The 13306-nt window shown below is 32.8% G+C and overlaps 1 long non-coding RNA gene across 1 annotated transcript; it reads left to right on the top strand.

The window, feature by feature from the left end:
- Positions 1-11843: 11843 nt before the first annotated feature.
- Positions 11844-12610, top strand: LOC149489771 (uncharacterized). The gene is made up of 2 exons (XR_016318328.1): positions 11844-12172; positions 12497-12610. It is a non-coding gene; the product is annotated as an uncharacterized LOC149489771 (long non-coding RNA).
- Positions 12611-13306: the final 696 nt, after the last annotated feature.

Below are 13306 nucleotides of genomic sequence, written 5' to 3'. Positions count from 1 at the left end.
CTTCATTATAAAGATATAATTTCCCAGCGAGAACCATCTCACTCAGATAGGTTTTTGCACCAGTACTGCCACAGAACAGTAAAAACAAATTGGTTTTTACTGTTCTGTGAGTAGGGTGGTGGCACCAATTATCGGCCATGTCAACTTTTTTTGACCTTTGACTGGATGTAATTTTTACATTAATAGCTTTTTCTTTCTTACAGTGCCTTTTTCGGGTAGATAGATATTGAAACTCGATTACTACATTTGCAAAATTACGAATCCATTGTTACTTTATTAAATATAGAATTTTTATTTCGAATATGCCGATTTCCCTCAATATCGGCCACTAACAGCAAGATAACACCCTAATATCTGCCGTCTTTGGCCCTAATATCGGCATACCTTTTCTTAAGTGAAGTTAGATGAATAAAACTTAAAACTGGTAAAATTTTTTATAATCGATTGAGATACAAATCATTTTTTTAACTCGCCTATCATGAATGGTCTTTTCGTTACATTGTCTTAAAAATTTAAAGTAATATACCAAGTTCATTATTCTTATAAAACAAATAAAGATACGGGGTTAAATGAGACTTGTGTCAATCAACTAGAAAAAGAATTGGCTTGGAAATGTTATAAGAAATCACCCAATCATTAAACCAACATATTCATAGAATACTACTTCACTTCTCATCCACTCACTATTTGATAAACCAAGAAACCAGGAGGATGGTGTGGTATTAAAGATTACTTTTGGTGGTCTACGGATGTAGGGAAAACAACCATAAAGATTCTCCTGCTGCAGATAAGACTAGCAAAACATTTATTGTTACTTTTTCACTGCCCTTAGCAACTTCATAAATGTTCTTCCATCTCTTAGGCCCTATTACTTTCCCTGTCTTCGGAAATATACTAAAGCTCGTCTCATCCCCATTAATATTATCCGTGGGTCTTGTAATATGTCTTCTGTTTCCGATTGATTTTATATTATGTTCTTGTAAGTCATTAAACCACTTTCTTCTGTAACTACAGCCCTGGCCAGCTTCTTTCATTTTAAAAACAAGGAATACCACTTTTTCCCTGGTTTTCCATTTTTAAACGGATTGGGTCTTTTATCTTCTTTTATAATATTTTTAACGCTATTTATCACGTTGCCACGTGATCCAGGAAAACCGTAGATAGGTAAACCGTAGATCCGTATCAACCATTGAACAATTTCTTCTTCTTCATTTCGGTATAAGACGGTATCTCTACCAACTGTGCATTCTGTGTCTATTCTTCCATGAAGTCTATCTTGTAAAGTGGTGCTCAGGATGTCGTATTGTCGAGATGCTTCTCTGATGCTCATATTTTGATTTTTGACGGCATTCACTGTCTCTATAATTTTATTATGGTCAACAAAAAGAACAAACAAAAAGGTCAACAAAAAGGAAAACATTTGCAATAGCCAACGTTTTACTTTTATTTGATCTTTTGCTAGTTTAGATTGTGCTGGCATGATTTTGGCATAGCAATTAGTTAACAAAAATTAAAATACATCACCTCCCTGTTTATTGTAAAGTCCGACGGTAGTAGAAAAGGTTTAACTAAGGTGGCCGTTATTACGCAACAATTCGCTTTATATCGGCCGTAGCTAATAAAAATCGTTTTTAGGCGGCCGACTTTAGGATCCAGGGATCAAACGGAGCTGTTGTTTCATTTCTAACCTTATTAATATCACTGCTAACATATAAAATAGCTAAACATGTTATTTGAAGTTTTAGTGCATTACCCCAATATCGACCACCCGGCCGATATTGAGATTTATCATCAAATACAGATCCCCAATCTCGGCCCCGCAATTATTTCATTAAAAAGACAAATAAATGTAAAAACACACTATTTTATCGATAATTTGACTGTTTTTCTTTGAGAACACATAAAATTCAATACTATATGTTTGTTTAATTCCATTAAAATACTTATCAACGTAAAGCGTCGACTCAGCGATTTGACTACGCAATGCCGCCAAACTACGCACGTTTTTACCTTCACGTGCTCTATGGCTTACTGAATTTTCAAGAGTTGAGGTACCCACACCGAAATTTGGGAGGTTTTGCTTATGTATATAGAGTCACTTTTTGCATAAAAACTTTTATGATTTAAGATCGATATTTATAGTTATATTCCGTTTTCTCGAAAAGGCCGATATTAGGAGCAGGCCGATAATAGGAGACTCCACCCTACTGCAGTTTTATACTTTTTTACTTGACACTGGCAAATAGTTATCTTCTTGCCTTGCTTCTTGCCCAAGAAGCTTAAATCTAATGCACTGGAGATTGCATTATGAACATTAACTTGTAACAAGAAAATATGACCTTGAATGACGTCAGTTATGTTTTTTGTCTCTTTCTGTGGGTGACCACGCTGGTTTGTAAATTCAGGATTTTTGGGAATAGAAAAACTAAAAATCATGGTCTCTAAATAATAACGACATATATTTTTAACAATATTTATATTATAATAATTACTGGTCAACTTATTATAAAGGTGATAACCTTTATAGGTACATACAATTTTAATTGCTAAAGAATGATAGTTTTTAATAACGATTGATTACTTTTGGCTACAAAGCTTGGATATGAACCGATATACAGCATTAACATCCTTTGTAAATACAGGAAAGTTGTGTTTTGCATCAGATGCTGTTTACCAAATTGTAAGCTAATCAGATCTTCTTTTTAAACGCGTTGCTTTGACGGGTCAACTTCAAGCCAAAAACATCAAAGAAAAACTGTTTATAGCAGCCTTGTAAAAATTTCAGCTAACTTTACAAAGTTTATTTTTCAAAAGGTATTTTTTTTCTGGGACGTAATCCTCAGTAATTTTACCCATGATAGGCACATAAGTACATATACAGTGAAACCTGGTTAAGTGAGACTTCAAGGGACCTGCAATGTCGTTTCACTTATAGAGGTATTCCACTTACCCAGTGTCTCAGATATACAGGTATAAATAAATATCTGTCTCATTTACAGAGGGGTGATAACGATTGTAGCTTTCATTTTGACATTTTTCAAATAAACATCTGTATGATAAGTAGTAAAGCGAAACTAAAACTGAAGGTAATTGAAGCTCAAAATTTGTACTTACGTACTTGGAATTACGTGTGGAATTTGTGGGTTGAATAAGAATGAGTAAACAATGTTATCTCAGTTACAGAGGTTTATGCATATAAAATTTACTCGCTGTCTCAGTTATAGAGGTAACTATGATGATAAATCGAAAGAACAAATCCCAGTTAAAGAGGTTTACCTCGTCCCACTAACAGAGGTAATTCAGTGCCAAAGTGTTGGGACCTCAGCATGAGTTCCAGTTATGGAGGTTTCTCACTTATCCAGGTCCCACTTAACCAAGTTTCGCTGTATTTCTTTTTACTTCATTTTTTGGAAAGCTGAAATACGTAAAACAAAAAAATATTAGGTAAGATAAAAAAAGTGTAAATTTCAATGTAAAAAAGAACAAACTTAAAACCACATGTGAGTGCAATACCGATGTCGTGTGTTGTTTCATTACTAGTATAAAAATCTTTAAAATGGTGTTCTAAATGTTCATCATAATATTGTTATAACAATATACTATCCGTAAAAACCCGTCCTCATGGATACCTTACTTGTTAAATTTGTTTATTGAAAACTTGTTGAAAAATGATGAAAGTATTAGGAAAAGAACATATTTGACATAAATGCTTACTAAAATGATGATAAATTTGACGATTTTTGCCATTAAAATGATTCTAAACAGGTAAATGCATGAGTATTGAGGAATATTGTAAATAACGTAAATATACACTTGCCTGTGAAATTATGGGCATTTTTTTTTCAATTGGTACCACCTCTCAAAATATGCAACTGAATATTGTTTTCAGTATTTTGGGTAATTGTTGGTTTATTAGAGTAATAGATTAATTAAATTTTACTAAACATGTTTTTGAATTTTATTTTAAACCCCGATTTTATATGAAATAGTGAAAAATAGTAACTTAGGCACGTTTTTTTGGTCCAGAACGTTACCTAAGAATATTTTGCTTTTGAAATAAAACTAAAGTTAGAATTGGGTTTTTTTGGCATGTAGTAGCATAATAATTGTCTTGTCTAGCAAATGAACATAAACTCTAGTTAAAAATGAAATAATTACTTATTGTAACTTGTAACAAATGGTCATGACCGTTACTTTTACGAAAATGCAATACTTAACTTTTATTTTATTAATGAAATAACTAGGGGCAAATCTAGAATTACAATACCAATCAGTACTTGAGAATGCATTTGTTTCGAAATTATATAAAAAATATAATTTTTTTTTCACAAAATAAAGAAAAACTATCAAAACTCTTCAATATTTCAGGGGACAGTCACGTATATCTGACCAATCAGTAACGGTCCTGACATAGTAAAGCTGAGGACATGGAGGCGGAGCGGGTTCGTGAGGGGAACCCTCTCGCGGACCCGATGCGGCGCCGGCGACCCTTTAGGCGCCGACGCCGAGTCGCGGTCGCTAGCGATCGCGACCTGCCTCCCTAGCGAAGGGCTCTGGACGATGGACCGGGGACATGCTCCATCTTCCGGGGCAGTGGGGTGACATGAGACGTGTTCCGCTCATGCCGCCTCGCAGAGGAAGGAGGAGGCGCGCACGCGCGCATCCGTAGGTGGTAACGGAGGTGGGCCCGTAACCGGGCGTCCGCTGCCAGGGCCGTGGACGATTTCTAAGAGTACCCGCGGCCCCGGCTAACTGCGCGGCTCGACGGAACACAGTGGGGTTTTAGTCGGTAAGAATCCGACATAACCCTTGGCTCCATCCCCGGGGGCCGTGGGTATCTTTGGAAGATTTCCCCACTATAAAAAAAAAAAGTTGAGGACATACTGGGACTAATTAAGAATGACTACTTAAAGCTTTTACTTGATTTACGGTTTAAGACATTTATTTCTCAAAAAGATTAAATTTGAATCACTTACAGAGAAATAATAATATAAATTATAAACATTTTTGCTCGCTTAACGTTGTACGTAGTAAGTAGTTTGTTAACACAAATAGAATACATCCAACAATAATAACAAAAAAATGTGCGGTAATTTTTATAAACATAATTTCAGACTACCCCAACGACATTCTAAAGATATAAGGCTTGTGTTCTAGGTAAAGATATGCTATTTTCATGAGATATAAAATTAGTTTAATTTTTGTTAACACTTTGTTTTTACTAAATATATAATATGTATTTTAATAGTAAAAGTATAATTTATAGGTTTTATTTATGTTTATTTTTTATATTTATTTATATATATATATTTTTTTTATTATAATTATTTAGTCTAAAAGATGTTTCTTTAGCAATTTCTTGAAATTAGTTATCGATTTGGCTTCTTTAATATTTTTAGGCAATTTATTATACAATTGAACTCCTTCGAATAAGATACTCTTTTTCCCGTAACTTGTCCTGGTACAGGGCAGGGCTATATTGTTTGCGCGCCGAGTCATACGGTTTGTGTGTTGTATATTGGTGGAAAAGTTAATTAGAGAATGAACATTTTTAGTCAAGATTTTTTTTATTAACAGACATATATTAAATTGATAAGTTTGAGCCAGATTCATGAGCCGAGTTTTTTTGTATATGAGTGACGTGGGTGTTCGAGATTTATATTGAAATAAAGTTTTTATAATTTTATTTTGTGTTATTTGCAATTTTTTCAAATTTGTTGCTGATCCTGAACCCCAAACCTCGATTAGATAGTCAATATGTGACTTGACTAGGCTATTATAAATTGAATACCGCACTTTTTGTGGTAGACAACGAGCAATAGGTCGTAGCACGCCTATCAACGAAGTAAGTTTTTTACGTACTTTTTCGATGTGGGCTTTCCACGTGAGTTGTTTATCGAGAAGGAGACCGAGATATTTTTCTTCGTTTACTTTTTTTATCGTTACTCCGTTTATGGACAATGGATTGTAGGAGCCTATTTTCTTATTTTTTGCGGTAAAAATGATGTAATTGGTTTTGGAGGCGTTTATCGTAAGTAAATTTGATTGAAACCATCTGTTTAATATGTTAAGATCTTTTTGGGCTTGATTTACTACAATATCAATAGAATTACCATAGTAGAACAAACATGTGTCATCAGCATATAAAGTAATATCTCCGGTTAATCCTATTTCGTGAACGTTATTAATATAGATAAGGAAAAATAGGGGGCCCAAAAGGGAGCCTTGAGGAACGCCACAGCTAATAGGTCTTTTTTTGCTATATTGATCATTAATTTTTACGACTTGATACCGATTTTTAAGGTATGATCGAAATATGTCATAAGCTACTCCGGTTATTCCCGCATTTCTTAATTTCAGTAGTAAAATTTCGTGGCTTACGGTATCGAAAGCTTTCTTAAGATCGACGAATACTCCAAGAGCTACCTTTCTACGGTCTATGTTGAGTCTGACATTAGTGATAAGATCCACCGTTGCTGCAATAGTATTAGATTTTTCTCTGAATCCGTATTGTTTATTAAAGAAAAATTTATTAGACGTGAGAAAACCGTTTAAACGGGAGTGCAAAATTTTTTCAAATATTTTTGACAAAGCTGGTAGAACTGATATTGGACGGTAATTACTGGGATCTAGTTTAGAGCCAGATTTATGAATGGGAATTACTGAGGCTACTTTGAGGGAGTCCGGAAAATAACCTTCTCTTAGGCATTTATTTATTATTTTCACCAAGTTATTCACTAATAAATCTTTTATATTTTTTATTACCCGAATGCTTATTCCATCCACACCTATAGCAGTATTTTTACGGAGACTATTTATTATTTTTAAAACTTCATTTTCATTTGTTGGTTCTAATTTAGACAAGTTATTTGCAGAATTTGAGGGGCTTTTAAGTATTATTTTAATGTTTCTATGAAATTCTTTAGGAATGTCGTTGGCTAGTTGAACGCCTACGGTGGAAAAATAATCGTTAAAATATTCACAAATTTCATTGACGTTAGTTATTTGCCCATAGTTAGTTGTAAGTTTCGTAATCACCGGATCTTTTGCCTTATTATTACATAATTTATAAATCAACTGCCACATTTTTGCAGGATCACTCTGACAATTGCTAAAACTTTTAATATAGAATTGACGTTTCGCCGATTGAATTTTGCTGAATACGAGATTTCTTTGTTTAACAAAAACTTCTTTCAGTCGTTCGTTACCAGGAGTTTGTTTCAGGTTGTACCACAGTTGGTTTCTGTGATTTATACTCTCAATCAGATCTTTATTTATCCAGTCTTTACTTGGTGGGTTTAAAAATTTTGTTCTTGTTATTTTATTATTGTTGATAGCGGCTGTCAGAGTCGTTTCAAATTGCTTGTAATCAAGGAATTCTTCTTTCGAAAATATGTTTTTGATAGTTTCATATAAGCTTGTGTAATTGATTGATTGGTATTGAACTCGTTTTAAAGCCTCTCGTTTGTGTCTATTCAACTCCAAATATATTTGTTTATGGTCAGAAAGTGAAGATTCAATAATAGAAAGCTGAAAGGTGTCATTGTGTAGATTAGTAAGAACATGATCCAGGATGGACTTTGAAGATGACATATCTCGCGTACAGTATTCAATACTAATTTTATTTAGTATTTTCATATTATTTTCTTTTAATATTAGTTTATATTCTTTTATTGATTGGTCGTTGCTCAGTAAATTTAGGTTAAAATCACCAAATACAAATACACGTTTTCTTTTCGTTAGGTGTTGACTAAAATTTTCAAGAAATTTTTGAGTATTTGCTGCTGGCTGTTTGTATATAACTCCAATATCTAGGGAAAGTGAGTTCAGATGTACCCATAGAAAATGATTACCATCTTCAAACTGTTCCTCAAGAAATTCATGTTTTAGGCTATCATGGATATAAATAGAGACTCCTCCTCCTCTCAGTTTAGTTCTGTAATTATAGTAGTGCGTATATCCGGGTAATTGTAATCTTTTCGCCTGGTCTTCATCCTTAATCCATGTCTCCGTCAGCACTATAAAATGAACAACAGCTTTGAAAGATTCGACAATACATCTTAATTCATCTATTTTACCTATTTTTACTATACTTCTGACATTGGCGTAAAGAAACTTTATGGATTTGGTGTGAACTATAATGTCGTCGTAATTTTGACAGAGTTTGTATGTGATATCATTATTTTTAACCTCGGAATTTGCTGGATTTTCATTCGTATTTAGTTTTTTGGAAAGTTTTTTAAAATTGTGGGTATTCCTTTAATGTATTTGATGGTTAGATTTTTTTCTCCGTTTTCTGTACGCAATCGCAGTTCTTCTTGCACATTTATCATATATTGTTTCTGGATTGGTGTCTGGTCCCAATAGATTTTAATTTTACCATCTTTAATTATTGATTTTTTTATCAGTATAGATTTTGCAATCTCTTGTGAAGAAAAACAGACTTTTATAGGACGTAGTTTATTTTCATCAAATTTTCCAAGGCGAAAGATTTTTACTGGTTCAGGACACTGTGGATTTATTTGAGATATAATTTTCATCACTTCGCATCTATCAAGCTCTCTCTTCTTCTGCAAATCTTCCATCTTTGATTCCGTAATTCCAACAATTATTATGTTTTTACTGCGTTCCAGTCTGTCCTGTACTTCATTTATAATGTTAGTCGAAGAACCCATTAAATTTGAACCTTCTGTATTTATGGATGACGATTGAAAATTTTGTAAAAGACGAACGTCATTTTCCAATTTAGTTACTTTCTGTTGGGTATCACCCACATTACTCGTTAAATTCTCTATTTGGATTTTCAGGTATTGGTTTTCAAGAGCTAGTCCGTCTGTTGTCGTTTTGATATCTGCAAGTTGATCTTTAATAGATGAAATATCATTTTTAATTGACTGAATACTATCTGTTTGCAATTTGCCAAAGTTATTCAATATATCAAGCATTTCCATTTTAAAATCTTTAAATTGCGATGCAAATTCATCTTCAGGCATTTTTCTCTTTCGTATTGATACATTTTTTTGTTCATATTCTGCTTCTTTAAAAGTAGATAAATTTGGCTGAGAGCTGCTACCCGCGATACTCAATGTACTTTTTGGTGAACGTAAAATACTCATTTTCGTAGAATTCAGCAAACTTAGTAATAAGATAACGCAAAAAATATAGCACACAATATTTATCGCTTCGCTCTTGCGGTATGCGCTAAGCTTTACTGCGGTGATGTATCGCACGGAGACAGCAGGACAAAGAAAGATGCAGTTTACGCAGTCCGTCTTGCTCACTACACTTATATTTTTGTTCACAGTTTGTTGACGGAAATTACACCATATTCTATTTGATTAAGATTTTAAATGGCTTGACACTTTTTTATTAAATTATAAGATTCACGTAAACACGTCCGTACTCAACGCGAGTCAGCGAGCGAAAAAGAAGTGGTTTAGTTTTGTAGCTAGCATATTTATCTCATAGTTGACATGCAATTTGTTTTAAATTTAAATTCAGAACAAAAGCAAAATAAACCTTAAGTTAAATTTGGCAGGTGGCTAATAAGCAGAGCAATTTTATAGTACTAAAAATTCTCTCAGTGTATCCACTATCCATATGTTTACGCTGTCCTGTTCGTTACTTTTTTGGTCCAGCTAATACGTTACCAGCCATTTGGTAACGAAAAGGACGTAACGGTCGCACATCTTTTCTTAGATTTTTAATCATTAACTGAATATAATATGTTAAGATAATTGAATATCTTTATTAATCTATATAAAACCACAAATAATGTCACCATGTGAAACTACCTTTGTTTTAACATTAACATTACAAAATCGTTCTAGAATCGTGAAACATTTACCGCTCAGTATGAGGTGAAAACTTTGCAAAATGACCGTTCCCGCTCTAAACACTGTCAAAAATGAACGCTAAAATGGCTGAAACTTCAAATGGCTGCTGACCACAGCTGCTGACATAGCTCGTGTTCGATTTGGTGTTGTTATTTGTATAAAAAAATTGTGGAAGGTAGAAAAAAAACCGAACGAAATTATTGAGCATTTACGGTAACGGTGCAGGACATGTCCAGTTAACAGATACCAAGGGGACACGATTAAAACTAATTTAAAATAATATAATTGTATTAAAATGTATTATGAGTTTATTACACTTGAAAACTACAACGAAATTACAATAATTTAAACGTTTGCAGTAAGTAATAAATAGCGAAATTGCTGAGACATTGTTAAATAAAGATCACATTTCGAAAAGGGGACAGTACTGCAATCCGTAAGATGTCAGTTTTCAGGATTAAATTTTGGAACTTTGGTTTAATTTTCTCTTTTAAGTAAAATTAAAACAAGAAATCTTAAGTCATCCTAAACTATTTAAAATTAATTCAACACTTCTAAATCATAAAATCCTGAGTTTTTTTCCAATTTTTATGTGTGGGACATCCCGTGAATTGGATTGTAGACATTTTGGCGAAAATGCCCAAATAGGCCAGAATTTGGTTTCCAAACACTTCTGCAATTTTGCACAATACAATACATTCTTTATATTCGGAAAATATTTATTAAATACGCAACAACATTAACTTAAATATTCGAAGCGACGCAATTTTTTTTACACATAATATGCAATGATATTTTATGTATAGCTATATTATACGTTATATACTCGCGATATATCCAAAAAAAATGCTTCATATGCAGTGTCAGGCACACACAAATACAAGTATCATTTTACTTAATTTATTACATTCACAGACTGTATAAGAGAGATGGCTCTAATAAAATGATATAAACAAAAAAGACAAAGATAGTTTGTCACTTCCGCGCAGGTGTTAGCAAAAGTCATAACTCATAAGAATTCACCAATTAAATTTAAATAAACAAATAGTTGCCATGGTAATTGGCATAGACTAACGACACAGAAGGTTCAATGTTATGATGTTACATTCATATACGTGTTACGTTCGATGTTACAGTTCCTGCACAGGTAAACAAATGTGACAATTTCATTTACTATTTAATTATTATTATGATGTTGTATTAAAATGAAAAAACTTTTTTGGAGATATAATTGTATTAAGTATTTATTACTAGCTGTGGTGTTCGTTTTCGGTCATCATCATTTCACCCGATATACACCCACTGCTGAGCATAGTCCTCCTTATAGAATTCCATAAGGACCGATCTTACGCTATTCGTTTCAAGGCAGTTCCCGAAACCCGTACATGGTCATCACTCCAACTTGTAGGATATAATAATAGTGGTGCCTAGATGAAAAAAAAGGATGAAATAAAAGAAAGGATGAAGTATAAGCCTTTTTTATCTAAAACACAAATAAAATTTATGTTCAATAGCTATTTACAGAAAAGCAAATAGCATTTTTCGTCAGTAGCGATAATCTTTTCTTTAATGTATACGTATATTCAACATCATTTTTGCAAACAAACATTTTTGCCATCACGATTTCATTGTATATAATAAATAGATATATTTGTTAATTACATGCACTGTGTGGATTTAAATATAAAAATAATCAAGTATTTACCCAATTCGAAATTAATAAAATAACCGTTCTATTTTCAATAATCGTATCTACATGATAATCTTTGAACACAGTGTACGCTAGCTTTGTCACACTAGTGATTGAAGCAATGTTTTATCCCTTTCATTATTACAATACAAGTGTCAAGTATGTGTCATTCATAAAGAATTGTAAATTGTTATTTTTACTCATAAACTGTAATAATTTAATATATTTTCCTGTGATATAATATTCCTTTATCTTTCTTTATTTTTTTGCACGAATACGTGCACTTTCTGAACACACAGGAAGGCATTTTCGACAACTTTAATGTATAGTACGACATAAAAGAGATGAAATTAATTATTTTGGAACTAATTCGTTTTTCATTACCTGGCAACCCTGAATTGGCAATGTAGCTGTCAAGTTGAATAAAAATTTGTTGTTTTTTTCGTGAAGTGGAGAATTATTGAGATAAAATTGTTATTTAGAACAAGAAATTTAAATAAAAAAGGAGACATCATGAAAAAGGTTAAACGTAGCGGTGTCCGTGATGTGGTGTATAAAGTTTTTTTTCGGTGTTTGTCCGAATTTCAAGCTGGAAATTTATTGACTGATTTGGAAAACGTTTACAAACGTACAGCAGAATATACCGGTCAGATTCCATTTATTTTTGCTCAGTACTACGTAAAATAGAATATTCCATTAGTAACGAGTGTTTAATGTATGTATGTATGGCGATTATTACGTTTTCGCAATTTAATTTGAGGTTATTTGTATGTAAACAAAAACTAGTTTTTATAGTGCGACCAGCACAATTTGAGTCAAGAAGTTATATCCAATCCAACCAGCCTCAAATAAAGTACCTAGTTTAGATTTTACTACATAGTATAGTGATAACTGTTTTCATACAGCTATCTATCTATTAATCAATCAAACCATAAGAAAAAAAATCATATTTACTGTATCATATTTACAGATACTGAAGATGCCCCGTACCCTCTTGCCAGTACTTCGAAACAGAGTGATGATCAGTCCTTTGAAGGAGTAGAATATTTAGATTTTGATGAATTATATTAATGTACAAAATTTATCTACAAAAAAAAATAAAAATATGTGGTTTTCAAATCGCCTTTTTTTTTTCTACCCGACGGACCCAGAAAGAGGGTAATGTGTTTGAGCTGCATGTATGCTTGTTTGTTTGTATGTTTGATTCTATGTGCGCCTCTGCAGTCTAAACACTTGACCGATTTTTATAAAATGACTAATTCCAAATACATTTAAGTAAAATTTGACCTAGGTAGGTCAATTAAAATACTTGTGTATTTTTGTCTTAAATTACACTATTGCTACAATGAAACAATTATAACGGTTTAAATCGCGGTATTTATTTTAGATTATATTATATAGATTTTTGGATTTTTATTCTATAGTATCAAGATCGCTTGCGTCGCAGTATCAGTGTTGCTATATGAGCGACGGTGGCGCCCTCATTTATTTTCATCTCTTTTGTGTCGCACTGTACCTATCGGCACATACGCTCACTGGGACCGGTGACAATCTGACTGATTGCATTGGTCCCAAATAGGACAAATTCACGGAAGCAATTTTGGTGCGTTGATGACGTATCTACCTCTTGTTTCTATATAATAATATAATATCATTGATAATATGCCATATTGACAAACCGAGAGTTGCTATAATTTTATTATGGTGACTACCCATTATCAGGGAGTGTGACTTTTTAATGGAGTATCTGAATACTTAATTTATTTAGCATAAATAATAA

This window comes from Colias philodice, chromosome 3, assembly GCF_061535455.1.
Source record: "Colias philodice isolate Cphi_HAF_F1 chromosome 3, ilColPhil1 Martin Lab GWU primary, whole genome shotgun sequence".
Classification (NCBI taxonomy): Eukaryota; Metazoa; Arthropoda; class Insecta; order Lepidoptera; family Pieridae; genus Colias; species Colias philodice.
Note: the sequence above shows the minus strand (reverse complement) of the source record. Positions and strands in the feature narration are given on the sequence as shown.